General features: G+C 41.4%; 1 pseudogene; it reads left to right on the top strand.

Moving 5' to 3' along the window:
• The first annotated feature begins 209 nt into the window (after positions 1 to 209).
• LOC118553370 (tropomyosin-like) lies at positions 210 to 934 on the top strand (annotated as a pseudogene).
• Positions 935 to 7,727: the final 6,793 nt, after the last annotated feature.

Genomic DNA, 7,727 nt, shown 5'->3' with positions numbered 1-7,727 from the left:
GTCTGGATGATGATATCAAGTCCCTGAACTCAGCACTACGTAAGGTAGTTCTTGGGAGCCATCAGTGAGTCAGGAAATTCCCATTTTTTGTTAAGCTAGTTTGAAGTGGCTTTCTGTTTCATATAACCAAAAAGCATTACAGAGAAGCGGCTGCAGCTCTGAGCGGAGGAGGCAGGAAGCCAAGCATTGGCAGGGGCCGGGAGGGCACCATGCCCGGGATCACCACCATCGAGGCAGTGAAGTACAACTTGCAGGTTCTGCAGCAGCAAGCCAATGATGCAGAGGAGAGGGCCGAGCACCTACAGCAGGAAGTGGAGGTGGAAAGGTGGGCCCAGGAGCAGGCTGAGGCTGAGGTGGCCTCCTGAAACCAGAGAATCCAGCTGGTTGAAGAAGAGGTGGACCATGCCCTGCAAAAGCTGGAGGAAGCCGAGAAAGCTGCTGATGAGAGTAAGAAAAGTATGAAGGTTACTGAAAACTGAGCCTTAAGAGATGAAGAAAAGATGGAACTCCAGGAAATCCAATTCAAGCAAGCTGAGCACTCTGCAGAAGAAGCAGATGAGAAGTATGAAGGGGTGGCTCAGAAGGTGGTGATTACTGAGGGGGACCTGGAATGTACAGAGGACCGAGATGAGCTGGCAGACTCCACTGCGAGGAGGTGGATGAGCAGAAAAGACTGATGGACCAGAACCTAAAGTGTCTGAGTGCTGCAGAAGAAAAGTACTCTCAAAAGGGAGACAAATATGCAGAAGAGATAAAGATTCTTACTGATAAACTCAAGCAGGCAGAGACCCATGCTGAGTTTGCTGAGAGATTGGTAGCCAAGCTAGAGAAGATAATTGATGATTTGGAAGATAAGCTGAAATGCACCAAAAAGGAGCACCTTTGCACACAAAGGATGCCAGATCAGCTCCTGCCTGACCTGAATGGTATGTAGAGCACCCCAGTCCCACCCTGCAGCTGCTCTTCCCCCTGACACCAGCTCCAGCCTGAGGCCAGCCTGCCCAAAGCTGGCCTTGAAACTGATGGCTGACCTTTAACTGAAAGGCTGCTTTCTCCTTTTGCCATTTTTCCCACCCCAACCCCAGTGTCTTTTTCACTAGTGTCCACCTCTCCCCAGAGATTGCAGTCAGGCTTGAGGCTGAGCACCGTTGGGAATAATATTTAAGGGAATGTGAGCACAATGTGAAGTGTCCTTAAAAGTATGTTGTAATGGGGGCGCCTGGGTGGCTCAGTCAGTTAAGTGTCCAACTCTTGATTTCGGCTCAGGTCATGATCTCAGGGTCATGATCTCAGGGTCACGATCTCAGGATAGTGAGATCAAGCCCCACCAGTCCCACGATGGACTCATGATCAGCTGGGAGTCTGCTTGAGATTCTCTCTCTCCCTCTGCCCCTCCCTCTGTGCATTCTCTCTCGCTCTCTCTCAAATAAATAAATCTTTTTTTTAAAAAAGTATGCTGTGATGTACACACTTTGTAATTACCTTTTTCATTGCTGTTGATGTAGTGACCATTTGTAAAACATTCTAAATAATTCCGCAGTTCTGAAGCAGCAGTCTAACCCCTTCCTCACATTTGGAAAGTCACTTTTCAGCTTAATGCATACTGCCCTCTCCACAGAGGAAGGAAAGCAAAAGGGGCCTGCCTTACTGAGAGCCAGAGCCCAGAAGGAGACCCATTCTGGGAAACATCACTGCTCTGTTCAATATACCAGCCAAATTAGAAAGGTGATTCCAGAAGGAGTTAGCCAAAAAAGAGTATGGCTCAGGTTTTCAGCTTATCTTTGAAAAACTTTACTTTTAATTTTTTTTCATCAGAAGTGACCAAACAAATTAATAAGATATTGAGACCTCTACCTGAGACCAACCCCTTGTCTTTTCTTTACCCCTTTCCCAACCACTCACAGAATGGTTCATTATGTCCCCCTTATGTTGAGGTGACCACTTACATGCTTTCCTGCCTCCTTGAAAGAAAAAAGAAAATTGTGTTTGCCACTGATTTAGCCAAATGAAATAAACTCACCTTATTACCCTTTTCGGGGTCTGAAGCTGCTGTCTCTAAAAATGCCATCTCATCATGCTTTGTATCAGTGAGTGCTAGAGAAATCTTGAATAGCTTATGTACAGAATGGTTTTTAAATTTTATACTATTTTGAAACTTTGCTTTTTGGGGGCAAAAAAAGGGGGGGGTTGGGGCATATTGGCCACTCTGTCTGGCTGAGAACTCTACAGTCTTTGGGCTGACAGTGTGCTGATCTTTTAAAGTTTCTTTCCCTACCCAATTCCCCTTTTTGGTGAGGTTTCTCATATATATGTGATAAGTACATAAATTTTTATAAGTACATAAGTTACTTAGATAAATTGGTATTTTACCTCATAAAAAATGAATAATAAGAGTCAAATAAAATGGCTAATAAATAGGAAAAATTTTAAATATATCACATTAATAATCAAAGAAATAAAACTGAAGCATATTTTAGATACCATTTTTCACCTAAATATTTACCCAAAATTGTGATAATCATCCAACACAGAAGCAAAGATGAGATAAGAGAAGCACTCTCAAGCACTGCTTGTGGGAATATAATTCTGCACAGATACTTCTGTTGGTTGAAAACCTCAGGAGCTTCCTGGGTAAAATCTAAAACTGGCCCCCACACAGAGGGCAAGGAGAGACTGAAGAAAGACATATATACTGTCTTGATGATGACAGCTTTGTAATAGAGCTTGAAGTCCGGAATTGTGATGCCACCAGCTTTGCTTTTCTTTTTCAACATTCCTCTGGCTATTCGGGGTCTTTTCTGGTTCCATACAAATTTTAGGATTATTTGTTCCATTTCTTTGAAAAAAGTTGATGGTATTTTGATAGGGATTGTATTAAATGTGTAGATTGCTCTAGGTAGCATTGACATCTTCACAATATTTGTTCTTCCAGGGGCGCCTGGGTGGCTCAGTCGTTAAGCATCTGCCTTCGGCTCAGGTCATGATCCCAGGGTCCTGGGATTGAGTCCCACAACAGGCTCCCTGCTCAGCGGGAAGCCTGCTTCTCCCTCTCCCACTCCCCCCTGCTTGTGTTCCCTCTCTCACTGTGTCTCTCTCTGTCAAATAAATAAATAAAATCTTAAAAAAAAAAAAAAATATTTGTTCTTCCAATCCATGAGTATGGTACTGGCACAAAAACAGACACACAGATCAATGGAACAGAATAGAGAGACCAGAAATGGACCCTCAACTCTATGGTCAACTAATCTTCGACAAAGCAGGAAAGAATGTCCAATGGAAAAAAGACAGTCTCTTCAACAAATGGTGTTGGGAAAGTTGGACAGCCACATGCAGAAGAATGAAACTGGACCATTTCCATAAACCACACACAAAAATAGACTCAAAATGGATGAAAGACCTCAATGTGAGACAGGAGTCCATCAAAATGCTAGAGGAGAACACAGGCAGCAACCTCTTCGACCTCAGCTGCAGCAACTTCTTCCTAGAAACATCACCAAAGGCAAGGGAAGCAAGGGCAAAAATGAACTATTGGGACTTCATCAAGATTAAAAGCTTTTGCACAGCAAAGGAAACAGTCAACAAAACCAAAAGACAATGGACAGAATGGGAGAAGATATTTGCAAATGACATATCAGATAAAGGGTTAGTATCCAAAATCTATAAAGAACTTATCAAACTCAACACCCAAAGAACAAATAATCCAATTAAAAAATGGGCAAAAGACATGAACAGATACTTTTCCAAAGAAGACATCCAAATGGCCAACAGACACAATGAAAAAGTACTCAACATGACTCGGCATCAGGGAAATCCAAATCAAAAACATCAGTGAGTCACACCAGTCAGAATGGCTAAAATTAACAAGCCAGGAAACGACAGATGTTGGCAAGGATGCAGAGAAAGGGAACCCTCCTACACTGTTGGTGGGAATGCAAGCTGGTGCAGCCACTCTGGAAAACAGTATGGAGGCTCCTCAAAAAGTCAGAAATAGAGCTACCGTACGACCCAGCAATTGCACTACTGGGTATTTACCCCAAAGATACAAATGTAGTGATCTGAAGGGGTACGTGCACCCCGATGTTTATAGCAGCAATGTCCACAATAGCCAAACTATGGAAAGAGCCTAGATGTCCATCAACAGATGAATGGATAAAGAAGGTGTGGTATATATATACAATGGAATATTATGCAGCCATCAAAAAAATGAAATCTTACCATTTGCAATGACGTGGATGGAACTAGAGGGTATTATGCTAAGCGAAATAAGTCAATCAGAGAAAGACATGTATTATATGATCTCAACTGATACGAGGAATTCTTAAACTCAGGAAACTGAGGGTTGCTGGAGTCTGGGGGGTGGGAGGGATGGGGTAGCTGGGTGATAAAGACATTGGGGAGGGTATATGCTACAGTGAGCACTGTGAATTGTGTAAGACTGATGAATTAGAGACCTGTACCTCTGAAACAAATAATACATTACATGTTAAAAAAAAAAAAAAAGTAAGAAAGGAAAAATGAAGAGGGGGAAATCGGAGGGGGAGATGAACCATGAGAGACTATGGACTCTGAGAAACAAACTGAAGGTTCTAGAGGGGAGAGGGGTGGGGGGATGGGTTAGTTTGGTGATGGGTATTAAAGACGGCACGTACTGAATGGAGCACTGGGTGTTATACGCAAACAATGAATCATGGAACACTACATCAAAAACTAATGATGTAATGTATGGTGATTAACATAACATAATAAAATAAAATTTTTAAAAAAGACATATATATAAATACACACAAACACACATACACTTAAAGGCTCCAACACTTAGTTACAATAATTCCACACTTAGGAATCTATCCTAAGGAATAATCTGAAGTAAAGATAAAACATTACATATAAGAAACTTCAAAAATCATGTCTTTAAAAACAACATTTATGAAGATTTTAAAAGCATAGTAAAATATTTTCATTATATCATTAAGTCAAAAAGGCAGTAAACAAACCCATTTTCTCAGAAATATAGGGACTCTTAGTAGGTGTAGACTGTCACAGACTCAAATACTCTAATTGGAAAGGATTTCAGAGGTACCATGCATCAACATTTCCCCTAACACAGCTATCACATCGTGTGATCTAGGACAGAGAGTCATTCCTTCTCTCATTGAAAACCTGCAGTGAGAGTGCATTGGGCAGGCACAGAGCTCAGAGGCCTCAGAGCTCCAGGTGATAGAGAGTTCCTCTTTATAGTGACTCAGCATCTGATGCTGAATTTACTATGCTGACTCAACTCTTGGTAACTACTTTTATCCTCTGGAGCAATGAAAATCATGTCATGGGAAGATCATGGTGTTCTCTGTTTCCCCTCCTCCCTTGAAACTTAATTCTATTTTCATATTTTCAGTTCTACCCTTTCCAGGAGGGAGATCAGGTTCTCAGAGCCAACAGGAGCAGAATGTGACTTTTGTTTTCTCTGTTAACTATTGATATTGCACCAGCTGTCCTTGAAAGGAGTCTCATCCCTCTGGACTCCTTGTAGGATATCTGGCAAGCCGCACCCTTTCTGGGCCAGCAAATTTCCCCCAAATGGTTCATATTAATTTCAGCCCACTTACCTTTAGTTATATGACTCTGATTTCATTCTTTTAGGATAGAAACAGCAATAGTGATTTTATTTCATATTCTCCCCCTTTTCTTTTTCCTCTGGATTGAAGTAGGTTATCAACTGGGAATTTTCTAGGTTCCCCAAAACTGCATCTAAGACCAAGCTGAAGACTAAAACAAGCTAAGACCCCCATATTCTGATATGTAGAATATCCCTACAGGGCTAACAGACTTCAGTTTAGAACAACCTTACTACCAAGCATTACCACCTCTCCCTGGACAATGTAAAAAGAGAACCTAGAGGGTAGTGAGGAGAGTAGCCTTTTAAAGAGACACGATTCCAAGAGGGAGAAGGGAAGTAGATTATCTTGTTACCTAAAACCACGGGAAGCTGTTCAGAAGCAATCCATATTAGGAACAGGAGGTGTCTATAGGAAGGGAAGTTGGGCAGTTTATTTTCCAGTTGGCAGTCTGTTTGGCCAGCACACCTGGGCTACCTGAACCATAGAAAGAGAATTGGAGAACATGGTGGGAGAAGAGGCAGCTGTGAAGCTATCTGCCCCATTATTTGACATGTCACAGATGGATGACTTTCCAAAGGGTCAATAGACAGGAGAAAAGTTGCTGAATTCTAGCTGTCTTTCCAAACTTCATCAAGAAGACTGACCACCAGGAAAGGGACCCCGGTTTTTAGGGTGGACAACTTTTGGAGGGGTTAAGGAAGTGGAGAGTGTAAAGCCTTATTTCTCACATCAGGAAGTATACATTAGGAAGGGAAGGACTTTGGAAACCCTCCGAAGAACCTACATATGGGAGGACCAACAACTACATGCCTGCCCCCCAAAGGCAGTAATGATTACCTTGAACCAAACAAATGAGGACAACCAACCAGTGAGAGAACTCAATCTCACCACAGGCAGTTAAATAGGAAGCATTTACTCTTGTCCCTTTCCTTCTACCTTGCCTAAACATGATAGAAAAACTCCTGGCCAGAAGCTAGAATAAGAAGTCAATTCTGTGTAGAATGAAGGGGGAAAATGCTTTGAATTTAATTTAATATTAAAATTTTGAAACAAGACCATTTTAATAATTAAAAGTGACTGAAACCTTCTGCAACTTAGCCAACATATTACTAAGGTACCTGTTATTAATTATTTACAATGAAGTACTATAATACATAATTACATCATAATACAGTGAAGAAGAGCAGTAAATTAGAAGAGTATACCCAAATAAATTGAAAGTCTTCAACAAATATAGTTCTGTATTCCCCTGCCTTCATCTTTTCGAATAAGGGCAGCCCGATATGTTGTCTCATTTTCTCTCCCTTGCCTAGATTATATTGTGGTTGACACTCAGGATACTTACACCTTTTGGTATCCCTTACAGAAGCACAATAAAAATACTTGAAAAAACAATCTGAATTCAGAGTCCTCAAAGGGTCTCTAGTCTACCCCTTGTAATGCAAGAGTTCAGATATGGCAGAGTGCTTCTGTGTAGACTACCCAGGATGATTGCAGGGCCTTCATCAATAAGCAATGACTGATGGAGTAGAAATGTGGTTATGTAACCACTCAGAGAGAGGGCCCTGGAACTTTTCAGCAGTGTGAAATATGGAGGGACTTCATCCCAAAGGGAGATTCAAGATGCCTAGTTCAGTAGAGGGCCAGGGGGTGATTATATAGGTTACCGTGGACATCATTTGTAATATCTCCCAACCCATTCCCATAATAACTTGTACCAAATTCCACTAGAAGGGGCAATATAGGAGTCAAAGGGGTGGGAAGAAGAATTATTAAATTAAGATAAATTAGGAAATCAACAGGCAGACTATGAAAATAAAAACTCAAAATCAGATTATTGTTATAGGAAGGAAAAAAAAAAAAACAGTTGTAGCTGGTGGAAAGAGTGTTCTTCCACACTCCACACCTCACCAGACTAACACTAACAACGTTATAGGGTGACATTCATTTCATGAGTTGTGCCACCATAAGGCAACAACAAATTCTGCAGCCTGCATGAAAGTCAGCCCACCTCACCAGAAATGTCAGCATAAAGAGATTCTAGAAAGCAACAGAGCACAGACTAGCACAAAAAAAAAAAAAAGTTTGATAAAAATGTGTTAAAATGAGAAG

Source organism: Halichoerus grypus, chromosome 8 (assembly GCF_964656455.1).
Source record: "Halichoerus grypus chromosome 8, mHalGry1.hap1.1, whole genome shotgun sequence".
NCBI classification, from domain to species: domain Eukaryota; kingdom Metazoa; phylum Chordata; class Mammalia; order Carnivora; family Phocidae; genus Halichoerus; species Halichoerus grypus.
This window is presented reverse-complemented; position numbering and strand designations above follow the sequence as displayed.